The sequence below is a fragment of the Eumetopias jubatus genome, unplaced genomic scaffold, assembly GCF_037043125.1.
Source record: "Eumetopias jubatus isolate StellerSeaLion01/CBP00866 unplaced genomic scaffold, mEumJub1_p1.0 scaffold_14, whole genome shotgun sequence".
Taxonomy (NCBI): domain Eukaryota; kingdom Metazoa; phylum Chordata; class Mammalia; order Carnivora; family Otariidae; genus Eumetopias; species Eumetopias jubatus.
The window spans coordinates 83,404,271-83,420,311 of NW_028274820.1; the positions used below are offsets into that span (position 1 = coordinate 83,404,271).

At 36.6% G+C, this 16,041-nt stretch overlaps 1 protein-coding gene and 1 long non-coding RNA gene across 2 annotated transcripts in view; one reads left to right on the forward strand and one right to left on the reverse strand.

Annotated features, from left to right (window-relative positions):
* The window catches only part of GRM8 (glutamate metabotropic receptor 8), a 757,410-nt gene that overhangs the window by 59,299 nt on the left and 682,070 nt on the right, over positions 1 to 16,041 (reverse strand). The window lies entirely within an intron of this gene.
* Positions 9,753 to 15,403, forward strand: LOC114210637 (uncharacterized). The gene is made up of 3 exons (XR_003609551.2): positions 9,753 to 9,852; positions 13,948 to 14,042; positions 15,292 to 15,403. It is a non-coding gene; the product is annotated as an uncharacterized LOC114210637 (long non-coding RNA).

Below are 16,041 nucleotides of genomic sequence, written 5' to 3' on the forward strand. Positions count from 1 at the left end.
GCTAATATTTCCCTTTTTTATTTCCCATTTCATTTTGCTGATGGGATTTCGTTCAACAATATCCAAGTAAGGCATTTCCAAAAAGAAAAGGTCCAAAAACAGAAGTGCCATTTTGGAAATATAGATGTGATTTATGAAAATTCTATTTTCGAGGAATCGCATATATGCTTATGGTTGTCAAATGTTTAATAATTAATTACTGATCAATCTCTGCATATTATATTTTAACAAGACATATCTTATTAAAGGTAAAATGAAACATTTTAACATTCACTATAAGTTATCCATTTTCATCTTAATCCAGGTTTTCTTTTGGTAGTATAAGTCAAAATGTTTCCTTCCTTGGGAACATGAACTTTTTTCCTACTGATTTATTTTTTCCCATTCACTACATTTATAATGATGATACATATATACAACAGCATCAGGGTACTGATGATTTTGCAGCTAATAACTATTTTAATTTTTTATGTCTCAGTAGACATATAAAGTATTATGTTTTCCATCAATAACTTCACCAATTATTTTCCAATTATTCTGCTCAAATTATACACGTATGTAATAAAAATAAATTAACTATGGCATCAATTGATTATTCCTGACTAATTTTTCCCAATAAAATATTTACCAGTGTTTACAAAGGAGATATGATTTTGGGCCTGAAATTTTACAAAAAGTGTGCTGGAAAGAGCTTCTTGCTCACCAATTTCCAAATAACTAAGTTTTTGTTACTAACTATAGTGCAAAAATATCAAATTCACAAGCTGGCAAGTAATGATAACTGATAGGAGAGCCAAATTATAGAGGTCTTCATGTGAGGAAGGAAAAATAAAGGTCTTCAACTGTGTAGCTGGGGCAATTTTTCAGTTTCAAATTTCCAAAGTGGAATAATGAGTAGGAGAAGCAACTCTTGTCACTACTTAGGTTTTCAAATTGATGGATGTAAGCAAACCCTTACTAGGATGAAAATGCATTTGTTGTATAACCAGACTCATAGACATAAAAGCCACAACCGTTCTGCTTTCCTTCCCTCACCACCTAAATTTCTTCTAGCGTCTTAATTGTGCAGGCTTACTAATTAACATGAACATTGGCTAGAGTGGCCCCAACTCAATACCTTGAGTATTTTCTTGAATAAACATTCAGACTGCAGATCTTTCCATGAAACTCCCTATAGAATTTGTATGTTGACAGGTTTTTCCCACACATCCCCAATCTAAAGCTGGCTCCTATTCAGTGAAAGCAGTCCAGTATAGTAATGGCTCGGGAACACTTCAGAGCCCTGGACAAGACCAGTGTTCCCCAAAATAAATGGAGCAAGAAAAGGGGCACCTTTTCAACCTCTGCAAATTATATTTATCTGTAGTTGAAGGTAAGTAGAGTCAAACCAAGAAAAATTAAGTACACAGAGCTTCAGTCTCAGTCTGTTTTTTCTGTGCCCCACTCTGTGATGCTTCTTTCAAACGTGTGCCTTGCAAAACCCTTGCCTTGGCAAAGTGGATTTTAGATTTTCTGCCTATTCTGACTGGAAGCTCCCAGAAGGGACTCTTCTTTCCCAATAAGCCCTTTTCTACCTCTGAAAACCATACTCATCTTTTAAAGCCTTACTAATTTGTTTATTGGAAGAACCAGCTCCCGAATGTTGTTCTGTAAGGCCTCTGATAATAAGGATGAATAAATGAAAGGCAATTCCTCTCTTCAAATAACAATTGACTGGTGAAGACGGATACAAACCAATATGTGAAATATAATGCAGGATATTTCATGGGCATGACATACAAAAGATATCACAGAAGTACAAGAAGAGGGAGCTAATCCAACCTGAAGAGGTTCTCAATGAAGTCTTCCAAATCACCCACCATTAAATAAGTGCTTCTTGCTCCTCTACTTTCCCTACATAATTTTCCTTGTGACAGCGTGTACTGTGATTAAGAAACTGATTCTGAAGCCAGCCAGCATGGCTTCAGATCCCAGCTCTGCCACTTACCTAACTTTGTGATTGCAGGAAGTCACCCCTTCCTCTGTACACATTAATGTTTTCATCCACCTCATCTCTAAAATGGAATAATAACAGCACATATCTTATGGCAGCAGTGTGAGGATGTATTGGGTTAATAATACATTTACAACATTCTGTTAGGACAGTGACTGGAATTTAGTAAATAATCAATATTGGCTAAAAGTACATCATTTTTTCCTCCGCAATTAGAGATTGTTGTTAGTGTAACTGTAATCTTTAATAAATTATAATTTCCTTTGGGGAATCTCTCTGTGTTGCCAAAATGCAAATGGCAGGGAGTCAATAACTGCTTCTTGATCAGTACTTTCCCTGCCTACATTTCTGGATTCTTCTCTTTTGTGAAATCTCATTTATTTGTATTTTCCCTCCATTCCTGGCAGTATTACAGTACCAACTTTCCTTTGAACAGGTTCCGAATGATGGCTAGGGCCTGAATGAAGCATCTGCTCCTATTAACAGTTCCTTCTGTGGGGGCATGTCCCACCTTTGCAAGAAACTTTACCACACATAACCCCCCACCCACCCCTGCCTTGAATCTACTTTCCTGTTGATTTTCCAAGTTTACAAGTTGTTCAGCAATAACCCCAGTTCTATCAATCCAGACATCTTTTTCTGGGCTCTGGGTTCTCCCCCTCCCCGTCCTCACCCTTCAGTATGAAATTTCCTTCATTACTACTGTTTTACTCATTGTTGAAAAGTATCTGTACTGGTAGTATAGGTGGAGGATGGCAACATGTAAGCATGGTTGGCAAACCCTTACTCTAGAGTATTGGTTATGGTTGAAGAAGTAAACATTTCTAACTTCAACTCTTGGCCTCAATTTCATTCCATTATGTCTTTGTATATTATATACGTTTTTGGGATTATAAATGAATGAGACTTGTTTTACTGCCATCAACTAAGAGTTGAGAAGTTAAGTTGGTTAAATCATATGGGTTGCTTCTCAAATAAATGATCTAGCATGTGTTTTGAGGAATGGATGACATATATAAGGGAAAATTTAAAGAAATTTTGTAACCCTAGAATGACATGAACTATATGGAATTCTGTTCCTTTGAATAAATCAGGACCATTAGTAAATAAATATCAGACGATAATTGTGTTTGCAAGTACTGACATCATATGAATGGAGGGCACCAATGGAAGTGGCTCTACATAGACCTGACCAAGGTGATCTACAGATGGTTGTCTCTCCACAAACCCATAAGTGGGGACTTAACAAATTAATGACTTGCTACTGACTCCTAATAGTCCTTGGGAAGGTGAGGTAGGAAGACAAGGATGATTTGAGAATAAATTTGGGAAGCATATTGGAACTCTGAAAACATGGGGAGGAAAGTAAACATTTGAGAATAGAAGTTATTTTTTATGATCTTTTCTTAAAATTTATGGTTAAAATATTGGAAAAGATACATGACTGGTTAGAGAATGGTTAGCTGCACAGGAAGTGTGATGTTTATAGGATTTTAATTTCTGGAATGTTGCATAGGCTACCAGAAAGACAGACCCTTGAGGAGACAGAGTATATCATTTTTGTGAGATTCAAAAACAGTGTATTTGTCCAGAGAATGCCTGATATGACCATAAATAATTTAAACTGAACATGGAGGGGGGAGATGAATAAAATCCCACATTATGTTGTGAAATTAATTACAAACTGAGCACATTATGAAGTTAAATGCCGTATAGAAACCACAATATAACCAAGTAATAATAAAAGTAAATATTATTGCCGTTCATTGAGTGGTTAATATTTCCCAGGAACTTGAAAAATACCTAATTCAATATTCCAATGTCCCTTTGAGGTAGGTAATTATTGCCTCCAATATACAGGTTGTTTCAAATGATGCTTAATTGATTTACATCACTTACTAAAACTCTCATAGCTAGCAAATGGTGGAGATAGAATTTGTTTTAGGGGGAAAAAAAAAAGCTTGTTCAGAATGAATGGGTGCAGTCCCCATCCTGACACTTCGGGTCCTTCTCTACATGAGGAAGCCCAGCGCCAGTCTGTGTCGGGGTAGAAACAAGAAACACTGAGTGGGTGTTTCGTCAAAGACCGATGAAACTCAGAATACCCAAACTCAAAAGCTTTAACTTCCCATCACTGGCTCTACCTGCTTCATTTCGGTTTTAATAGTTCTTGAACCAGGACTTCTTCAGGATGTTCAGTGGGGGCACGAACAGAACGGAACCATGCAGCTGAGAACAGCTGGTTCCCAGGAGCCCTTCCCAGTCTGCACCAATGCTGTCAGCAGTTTACTTCAAGTTCCTCTAGTGACACTCTCCTGTCACAGCCTGCGTTCCCCTTCATCAGCAGCTCTCTTCCCCTCTCCTTACCTTTATCCTTAGACAAATGGATCTGAACTCAGGTGAAACCTATTTTTCAGGTGATAAAGCATAGAAACACTGAGAAAGCAGGTAGCGAGAGGAAGGAGGCTTAGAGACCTGTTAGTCTACAGTTAATTCTCAATCAACCTAAATAGACTAAATACTTATCCCAAATCCATCAGTCAGAAGTGTGTATTATGGGTGCCTGGGTGGCTCAGATGGTTAAGCGTCTGCCTTCGGCTCAGGTCATGATCCCAGGGTCCTGGGATCGAGTCCCGCATTGGGCTCCCTGCTCCGCGGGAGCCTGCTTCTCCCTCTGCCTCCCCTCTCTCTCTCTCTCTCATGAATAAATAAACAAAATCTTTAAAAAAAAAGAAGTGTGTATTATGAAATGTACAATTCTCTTCATAAATGAAAAGTGCCCACAATACAGCTTTTTTCAACATTCTCTTAGGGTGGTTTCAAGAACACAATTTCCACAACAGGTTCTAAAAAGAAACAATATGGAGAGAACAGAGTTGTTCTCTTGTTCATGCACTCAGGCACTGGTTCATTCCTTCCACAAAAATTACCTGCGTACCAGTGTGTGTCAAGCACAGTGCTGGGTACAGGAAACACACAGATGAAGAGAAGAGGATCCCAGCCCTCAAGGAGCTCAGTATCTAGTAATGTAAACAGCAAGCGCTGCAGATGCTTTGTTTCTCTCGTTGACTTGCAACTGGAATACCAACAAGCAATAGCATTTCACTCCATGTGGGGTAAGGTATACTTCAATTTCTGTGTGGTTTTATAGTAGCCCAGTTCAGTAAGGGTGTAGAGAATGCTTAAAATGAAAGAGTACAATATAGTTTAAACAATTCAGACTTTGGAAACTTTAGGTTTCAAAGCCAGATCTGGATACCCAAAGTACTACATATACAAAGGCTTATAAGAATGTACAAAATCTGGAACATTATTTAGTGTTGATGCCAATTTGAATTAGTATCACTAATTTACAAATCAGCTTGAGAAAGAATATTATGATCTACAAAAATGTCCTATTTTGGTTCTACAGTGATTTAAGGAACTTAACCTGAAGTAACAATGAAAATTGTGGAAAATCATGTTTGGATAAGGAATTTATTTGAAATGTATTTATAATAATCTAAATAATTTATAATTCAAAGCAAGTAATGTCTACTATCAGGAATATTTTTTTGCTTCTTTTTTAAATAGTTTATTATATCAGGAATATTTTTAAACAAACCTGGTATACCCCTGGCATCCATAGATGATATATTACATAATCTTTTTCCAAAAGTGGTTAAAACCCAGTTTTTCCAAAAGTGGTAAAACCCACTTTTGGAAAAAAACATTCTCCCAAACTACAGCAATTTCTTAGATGGGTAGGATTATAAATGCCTTTGTTGTTCTGTTTTCTATTTTCCAGTTTTCCTATAAGGTGGGTGTTTTATATTTATAATTAAAATATATACTTTGTTTTTAAAAAAGGAGATTATCACACTAATGAACTTAGAAAATATGGAAGGCAATTCATATTTCATTGAACTTTTTGTTGTTATATAAATTTGTTGAGTAAACACATTTTTTTTAATTTAGTGTTTCTTTACTACTCAAGAAAGAGTGCCAATAAAGAATATAAGCTAATCTTGTGTGTATTAAATAAATAAAATATTTAAATGTGAAAAAGACAGAATGCAAAGATAAAGCAGCTTCATTCACTATGCACAGGTGATTAAAAATAAATTAAAATGTTTAATGAATAGCCTCTCAGCTTAATATACTGTTTCAAAGTGTGCATTCCTACACTTTAAAAATATTTTAATATTAAACATATTTATATAATCATCATCATTATTATTATAAGAAAATTGGTCTTAAGGAATGGTATACCACGTCTGAAAATAGCAGGAAATCACCCAAAGAGTCACCTAATGTACATCATATTTACCTACTCTATTAGTTTCCTATTGCTGTTGTGACAAATTACCACAAACCCAGTAGTTTAGAACAACATAAATTTATCTTGCAGTTCTGGCTGTCAAAAGATAGAAATGGGTCTCACGGACTAAAATCAAGATGTTGGCAGGATTGCTGTCTTTCTGTAGGCCTTTTTATGCCTTTTCCAGCTTCTAGAGGCCGCCTGCTTTCCTTGGCTCAGGGCTGCCTTCTATCTCAAAAGCCATCAATAGCCGGTGGAATCTTTGTTAGGTCACGTTACTCTGACACTCTCTCCTTCCCCCACATTTGAGGTCCCTTATGGTTATATTGGACCACTTAGAAAATCCAAAATAATCTATCTATTTTAATGTCAGTTGATCAGCAACCTTAATTCCATTTGCTACCTTAATTCCCATTTGCCATGTAACGTAACACACTCACAGGGTCCAGTGATTTAGAAAGTTCCTGTCTGTGGGAGGCTTTTGTTCCACTCACCACAACTATGCATCATGGAACTTAATGTCATCTACCCAATTAAGAGTGCAAATATAAGTTTAAATACACATTGGTCTATTTTGATATATCTTTTCTTATAATTTAAAGTTATATTTGCACTATTCATTACTGTTTTTGTGTCTTAAATATACATATAAAGTTTTACTAAATTCTTATAGCAAATAATTTGAAGATTTTCACTTTATGTTTATTTATATTTGTTTCATAAATCTAGTCTCATCAACCTAGTATAGAGTTGCCTGACATAATATAGGACATCTAATTGAATTTTAATTTTAGATAAAGAACAAATAATATTTTGGGATGTCACAAATATTGTATAGGACGTATTTATACAAGATAATTATTCATTGTTTATCTGAAATTGAAATTTAACTGAAGATCTGAATTTTTATTTAATGAATCTGGTAACCTTAACCTAATTTTTTTCTAAAGTAAGTTTAGGGGTGCCTGGATGGCTCAGTCAGTTGAGCATCTGACTCTTGATTTTGGCTCAGGTCATGACCTCGGGGTCCTGGGATCCAGCTCCATGCTCAGCAGGGAGTCTGCTTAAGGATTCTCTCTCTCCCTCTGCCTCCCCCCAATTTGTGAGTGCTCTTGTGCACGCGTTCACTCTTTCTCTCTAAAACAAGTAAATAAATCTTAAATAAATAAATAAAAAGTAAGTTTAGGAAATGACGACTTAATACATACTGAGTTGAGATATAAAATGGAATAGATATTTTTTTGCTTATCAGCACTCCATACAAGAGACAGAATATTTTAATATTATAAATATTTATAATTTTCCTTCTATACATATAAACAATTCCATGTTTGCTTTACTATTAGAGGGCATTGAGATTTCAGGATGTTATGATAAAATTATATTTTAAAATATAGTTATATAGCTCTTCTTTTGATGTTATTATAGGTACAATTTCATTTCAATAATGGGAGAGATGACTTGAAATGGACCAACTATCCCAAAATAAGGGTAAAGTACTGAAATTGTGGAATAAATATGAAAAAGGAAATTTAAGCTATTGAGAAAAATAGCTTTTTCTCAATGAGTCCCTTTGTAAGCTACTGTTCACTAAAAAGAGCACTAATAAAAGAAACTCCAGACATTGTTCCTCTAAAGAACGAAAAGAGAAGAGAATCTGTGGAATCATCTGGTAAGACCTCTTATGGGAAACTAACACCCAAATACAAATGTAATTGACAATATTGGGATGGCTCCAAATAAAAGCTGGAGTTTGTTCGGATTTTTAAATGACTGAAAATAAATATTCGGTTAACAGGAATCAGAAGGAAGCATGCTGCTGTGGCACATGGGACTAAAGTAAGCAAGCATCAGTGATTCCGAACACAGTAGGAAACCAGTCGTGAAGTGGCAAGAAAGAGAACCCTTTGGTATAATATCTTATCATATAGAACGGCCTTAAATTATTGTAGTATTCTGACAGAGAGAACATGAAGCAATTTGAAGACGAAGTCATGCTTTAGGAATTTAAAGGGCTTTCAGTTAAAGACTAGTATGATTTGTATATACTTTATGTATCTAAGATATGTTCCAGGAATTATATCAAAGTGAGTTTAACTACATAGAAATGTGTTTTCCAATTGATTGACATTAAAGTGAAGCTGTTTTTCTCCAGAAAATATAGTATTCATGCTTTTTAATCATATATTACAAATATATCATTTATTTAAAAAAATTATGCAGTTAAAGATTATTTCCTGACAGGATATATTATTAAAGAGTGGGGAATAGGACCTAAAAAAAACCTTATAAACAAACTTATAACATCTTCTCTACTACTTAGTTATGTTGCAGTCACAAAAATAGTCATAAAAATAATTTTATTTTAAACACAAAATCATGTAATAATTGACATTAAATAATTAGGCTCTACTCTATTAAACCAGATGAGAGTATGAAACATTGAGTATCTGCTTGGGGCTAGGTCTACGCTGAAAGGATAAGGTGCTATAGTTCGGGCAGATTTACATAATAAGAATACAAACTTAAAATGTCTCAAGCACCCAAATGCATCAGCACAAAAATGTAGAGATGGAAGAAGATGCAAAATATCAAAGCAAGACTTGGATGTAACCACTACACCAAGCTCTCTCCATGCAACTAGACTGAACACAGTTTAATTTTTCAGGATGTCATTTAAATTAGTGTACAGTTTATTACACATTGTGGTCAGTTAGAATTGACCCTAAATATTTTCTGTGTTAGAAACATGTCCTTTATGTTTCAAGATAAATACATATTTCTCTGTTGGTCTTATAAGGTTCTCCACCAACAGGAAGAAAATTCTTGTCACCTACGTGGTTTCTATACTCGAATTAAGTCTTAAAATATCAAGAATTACTTTTCCAGACAAAAATAGCTTTTCTTTTTTTCAGTTACCAAAGGACTTTAAAGCATCAGCATTCTCCCACTGTCCACAGGATGAGTGAAATTAGGGGAAAAAAACAAATGGGAGAAAAATTTACAGGCATACAAGGAAACCTAACTGGCTCTTGCTACAAACACTGTAATTTGTCACAAGAAGTCTGCTCAGGAGACATTGTTTCCTTCTTTCTTCCTAAGGCATTGTGGCAGAGCAATTTATGATACTGCATTGACTGGAAGTACAAGGAAAATGCAGTAGAAGGGGACAAGGAACTCACTAATGCGAGGTGAAATCAAAATCAATCTCTAACAAGAGATTACTTCACACATTAACTTCTCTGGGATCACGTCGAAGTCTTCCAGCCTGGGGCTCCTGTACTTCTAGCAGGGAAAATGATTTGAATGATAAACAAGGTGCGATGATGAGTGGAGGTGAGAAAAAAAAGGCTTAGGTCAGTGCTGAACTAGCAAAATCTGATGAACTAGAATCTGATGTCTACTGTCAGTTATACCAGAGAGCTCAACCTTCTTGTTTGTTTTTCCAACTAGAGAGCAAAGAAGACATGTACAAATTAATGTGGAGTATCGAGTACTGAGTTGCCTTCTTCATTTTCTTGCCTCAGACACCTCTGTAAAGCTGAAAGAAACATATGGTGTGAGTACATGCCCCATAGGGCTTTTTGGAAAAGTAATTCAGATTCTGGATCATACATTTGTATCATGCTATGGTAATGTGAATGCACTTGATTAAGGCTTATGAGACTGATGGCTGCCTCCAGCAAATTTGTCTTCTGAAATGCTTCACACATTAATCTGCATCCTTCACTATACGTACATAATAATCCTCACGTGCATTTGCTTAAACATTAGGTCACTCTTCTGAGGGGTTGGCAATTTTCTTTTACAATAAGAGCATTTTAGAATTAGGGCCTTAGAGAAGTGTGAGGAAATCCTGGGGCAATTATTCCCTAGGTTCTAACATTCCAAATGCAGTTGGAAGAGAGGCCACCTTGTCAAGCCCTCATTTTATAGGTGAAGAGACTGAGTTTCAGGGAAGGTAACTTGATTCATCAAGGGATGTGAAGGAGACAAGAGCCATTCAGCCCAAACATTTTCCCACTTTCGTCTAACTCACTTTTTTGGCACATATCGACTCAGATTTGGCTTGAAAATGTTTACAATTTCATGTTCATCTCATTCCACAACATTGTAGCTGACAACTCTTTGCAACATACTTTCACAGCCTTTGTGGGGCTAGCAAGAAGTGAGAGTCAGGAAGAACACAAAAGAATTAGGGTTATTGTCTCTACCTAAAGGGTTTGTGCATAAGGATGCAACCATAGATACAAACACAGATGCATAAATGCCCCCAAGAACAACAAAGGACACAACCTTGGAAATGTAAAATAACGGATGCCCAGATAGAGTCCATATATGCTCAGAATTTGTAACGTTTTATAAGTTAAAGAAGATTTTATGGGTTGGTTGATTTGATAACACTGGTTTCGCTGAAATGAAAGGCTGTAGTAGAAAGACAGATTTGAAAAGTTTAGGTTTGAGCTAATGGTCAACAGGAAATAATTTTAGTTGAAGAACGCTTCATCTTATCTTTGGTAACTATCACAATTTCTATTAAGTAACAATTCTATAATTGTCAGCTTAAAGCTGGTCTCCCCTTTCAAGATGCATGAAGGCAGGCCATATCTAGATCCATCAATACTGTCAGCATTAAGGAGAATGAGGGTGTTAAGTAAAAATTGGTTGCCTGAGTAAAAATTTCTTAAAAAGTGACAAATCAGAAGATGCATGTGGAATACCTTCATATGGCAGAAATCTGGAAGTCACTCTCAAGGTACAAGTCCCAGAGGTCAGTTTATATCACAAAAGATGCCCAGATTTAGACTAAGGATTTGACCTTGCAAGTGGAAAGGAAAGAACGGATCTAGGAGCAGTTTCAAATGAGTTTGTTGACAGAGTATACATGGAGGAAAGAGAAGAGGAAGTCTTCTGTTAACTTTCAAGTTTGGAGCTCTGAAAAACAGATAATGTTGACAGAGAAGAGGAATTAACACAAAGATTAAGCATAATGGAGAAATATGAAGCAGCAGCTAAAATCATGAGACTTGTAGTCAAACAGAGTAGGTTCAGCCCCAGACACACCTCATGGTAGCAGTGTGAATGCAAAAATTCTTAACCTCTCTGCATCTGTAAGAGATGAAAGGAGATTATTTATACATAAAGCACTTGATCTGGTTTTCAGTACACAGGAGGCATTCAATGAATAGTGACTCTTTTAAATATGATAAATTTTGGTTTTAGATATCTTAATTTCACAATTTCGGTTTGGGATTGCTTTCAGATTCTGGTTTTGGATGGTTTACTTTCATTATTATTATTTTTTTTAAAGATTTTATCCATCCATTTGACACAGAGAGAGAGAGAGAGAGAGACAGCGAGAGAGGGAACACAAGCAGGGGGAGTGGGAGAGGGAGAAGCAGGCTTCCTGCCGAGCAGGGAGCCCGATGCGGGACTCCACTCCAGGACCCTGGGATCATGACCTGAGCCGAAGGCAGACGCTTAACGACTGAGCCACCCAGGGTACCCCTTACTTTCATATTTTTGTTCATGTGAAAGAGCAGGCACAAAAAACAATTCAAAAACACGAGTGTATCTTTTATAGCAGAAGCCTCAGGAACGATGAGTGCTCCAAGGAAATGGTGCCTGGGAGAAAGGCCAAAATCAGGGCAACATTGAGCAGAAGGAAGATGAGATCAAGGCGACAAAGAAACAAAAAGAGATTCAAAGCGATGTGGTTTCCCATAGTGTCAGGGAGGGAAAAAATATAAGATGGGGGTATCATTAGCGATCACAAGGGTATGCATGTTCTCTATATAAAATACACTAGAAAGTAATAAGTGAGGTAGAAATAAGTAATTTGAGAGCTTTCACTGGAGACATGTTCTTTATAACCCTATGGTATGGACTGTCTCTACTCATTGCTGTTTTTCTTACCACCTTCTACACATATTTTTCTTTTTCATTCCAAGTGTAATTCTTCATTTCATGCTTGTTATTGTCAGTTCTTAACAATAAGCAGGCAATATAACCAAATGTTCAATAAGTTGTGGCTTGACTGGACATGTTAGCAGGGGGAAAGTGTTTTGTTGAAGAAAGGACAGTCCTCCAGGGATACGCTGCCTGCTGATGTAAATACTCTACGGTTTTATGACAGGCTCACAGTCTACCAATACTATTTTCAATCCAATTCAATTTGTGTGGATGAGGATTTTAGAGAAAACATCTGGCAGGAGAAACACATGACATTTAATCTTGCCTGAGAACATGAAATCTACAAAGCTCTATGTATATGTGTGTGTGAAATGTGTGGGTTTGTATACACTCACAAAGGTTATATTGGGAGTCGTATTCTACCGGGTTTGGGCCAACAGACAGCAGAAAACATTATAGCCCTTGGTATTTTTCTGGAGATACACTAAACTGAACAAATAACTCAGCCAGTCTAAAATTCTGATGAAAACATCCGACTGATTGCAATTTTTGAACTAAAAAGATTTTTTTTTCAAAATGAGAATGACCTCAAGTCATCCTTAACAAACAAACAAACAAACAAATAAACTTACAATCAGTGGTGTAGGTTTTGATTGGTTCAAAAATCACTCCCTGGGAACAAGATTTAGAATGCTGCCAAAATGTGGAACCTTGCAAATTACTGTATGGATACACTACATGACATTTTAGAAATGAAGTTTAAGGAGAAACAGCAATAAAACTGAAATTTGTCTTATTCAGATGTTATATGGAAGGTGCCCAAAGTTACACAAAAAGGAGACATATAGTAAAGAAAAACTATTGCATGAATTTGATTGCAACCATGACAAGCAGAGAAAACCAAAATTACCCTAAAATTTGCCCAAGATAACTAGACTATAAAATCCATTTAACACCCAAATTTACATCACAATAGTGATTATATATTCAAGTTGAGTCATAATCATTCAGAAATGACTCCTATTTCTGAAGAACTTGTCTTTTTTTTAAATTTTTTATTATGTTATGTTAATCACCATACATTTACATCATTCGTTTTGGATGTAGTGTTCCATGATTCATTGTTTGCGGATAACACCCAGTGCTCCATGCAGTATGTGCCCTCCTTAATACCCATCCCTGGGCTGACCCACCCCCCCCACCCCCCCATCCCCCCACCCCCCCCACCCCCCCCACCCCCCGCCCAGAAGCCTCAGTTTGTTTCTCAGAGTCCATACCTTCTCATTTCAACTTCAAAATTCGTTTGAACAGTATAGCAGATTTGTTTACTGCAAATCAGAGTCCACCAGAGATCCTTTTCCGTGTATCTCTACCTTTGCTTTTATCCACACAAACTGATTTTTACCCAACGTCACTATTTGGGGCCCAAATATCCTTCTCCATACTTGGTTAGATGCAGTCATCAGCACTTGGAAAGAACTTTAGCCCAGACCAGAGGGCAAACAACAGAGTCTTGCTTCAAGTTCCATCGGATAGAGTCCTCGTGACAGCCACGGAGAAGGCTGGAATCACAGAGACCACAGAGAGCCAGCGCCGTACCTCCCACTGTGTCATCTCCCATTCCCAATAGGAAATGAGTCTCTGCTTTGTACTCTCCATCGCCGCCAGTCAAGCCCCCAATACTTCTTGCCTACATTTCCTCAATAATCTTGCTATTGTCTTTTTTCTCATCCTTGCACAGGACAGTTCATCTGACCTACTACTGGCCGACAAATCTCACAAAATGGAATGGTACCGAGAATACACTCATGCTCAGAAAGATTCCAATATCCTCAGGTCCGCAGCAAATGCAGTACAAACTGGGTGTTACGGCCCGCCGCGAAATGGTTGCCGGTTATCTGACCAGCCATGTTTTGTGTGTAACCCTATAATGCATTGCCCAAAATATGTTTTCAGAGTAAAAGGAGAGGTATTGACAACAGGGCGCACTGGGATCTATAGATCACAGACCTCTCCTTGTGACTGTGCTAAACTCAGAACACTTCCTCCCTCACAGGTTTTACACAAATGCCCTGACTTTCCCTTTTCTGAAAGTTTAACCCCCCTGCCCCTATAGCCTAGAAGGTGGTCTCCATCTGCTTCTCTCCACCCTTCGCGACCTGTTTAATTCCCACCTCCTTCATGCAGACTTTCATGATCCCTCAACAGGACATGCCACCTTCCTCCTTTCTCCCTCCGAGGCCCTAAGACTTCAGAGTGGGCACTTTGCCTCGGTTTATGTTACTCTGCCTCCTACCAGTCATCCACCGGCTTGGTTTGGCTCCCTACTTGACCCTAAACAACTGGATAGCAAACTTCTTACTCATCTTTGCATTTTCCTAAACACCAAGCAAAGGTCCCTTTATCTAGCAGACATTTAACAAATATTTCTAATGAAATACGATCACTGGCTGTAAATTACCACTTAAATTGTGGCCCTTAAAATAAGATGTAGTAATGGCATTAACCTTAAATAAGAGGAAATTCACAAACGGTGGCATCCAAAAAAATCTCGAGTCATTTTACAAATTCAAAATCGTTTCTTCATTTCTGCATCTACAGTATTGTCACAAAATACATATTACGCACCAAAGCCCCCATATGAGAATGTACATGCGTGTTGTTTTAGGAAAGTTTTTCCCGAGACTTTCACTTAAACCCTTCCATATGCAGTCATTTCTATTTTTATCATATAAATTTATTTATTAAATGAAATAAAACCTACGTATTTGTAAAATAAAAACCCTCCATCATCCATCTCCCCATATCCTGATGCTACTCTAGAGACTGAACCCATTTGAAGAGTTTTTGTTTTGTTATTTAAATAATGCACTTATTTCTGGGGTTATCAACTTTAGATTGTGTGTGTTGACTACTCACAGTAAAAGGTGAGTGATTTAATGCGCTTGCACAGCTCCTCTCAATTGCCGCTCCTTAGCCACCACCCAAGTTTTTAAAGTTATGTTACTATTTTTAATTTAACGGGGTTTACGATATTTATACTCACCTCCTTAGACAAACTAACATTTCTGTATTTTGTTTCTAGATTTCTTCTAACAACATAAGACTGATATAAAACGTGATTTTTGTATATGGCTACTGAATATTAATTGCCCTCGGATTCATCCAAGTAGCATGACTGGTTTTGCAGAGAAAGAATAACCATAATTATTAAAACCCTACCTGCTAAGAGGTAATTAGACAAGTAGGGTCTAATATAGGTCCTTTTATAATTCCCTCTTAAATTTCTTCATTTCTTCTATGTTATAAGCAAGTGCCACTGTTACTCGTCTCATATCAGATGTGCTTTTTTGATTTTGTTGGATCACATCTAGAATAATTCATATGTGAGATATGTAGACATTCTCTGAGCCACATACATTTTTAGCCTCACATTGATTGATAGTTTGGCTAGCTATACTATTGTAACTTTAAAATACTTTCCCTCAGAAAGTCTTTGTTCATTGCCTTCTAGAATCCAGGGAGGCATATGAGGTCTGATTTTCATATCTTACATGTTTCTTTTCTCCCCTCTAAAAGTTCTTAGAATTTTCTCTGAATTAGAGCAATTTTACTGAGATGTATGAGCTTTTCAATTTTTAAAAGTGTCTTTCTTCAATTTGTGAAACTTCTGTTATTTTATTTTATTTTATTATTTTATTTTTTCAGCCGTTTCTTCCCCTTCATTGTTTCTTCTCAGTGTTTATTAGATATATTTTAGAATCTTATATCCATGGCTCAAAGTATTTTAACTTTTCCTCAGATTTCCTTTTTTCATTTTTCTCCTTTTCTTCTT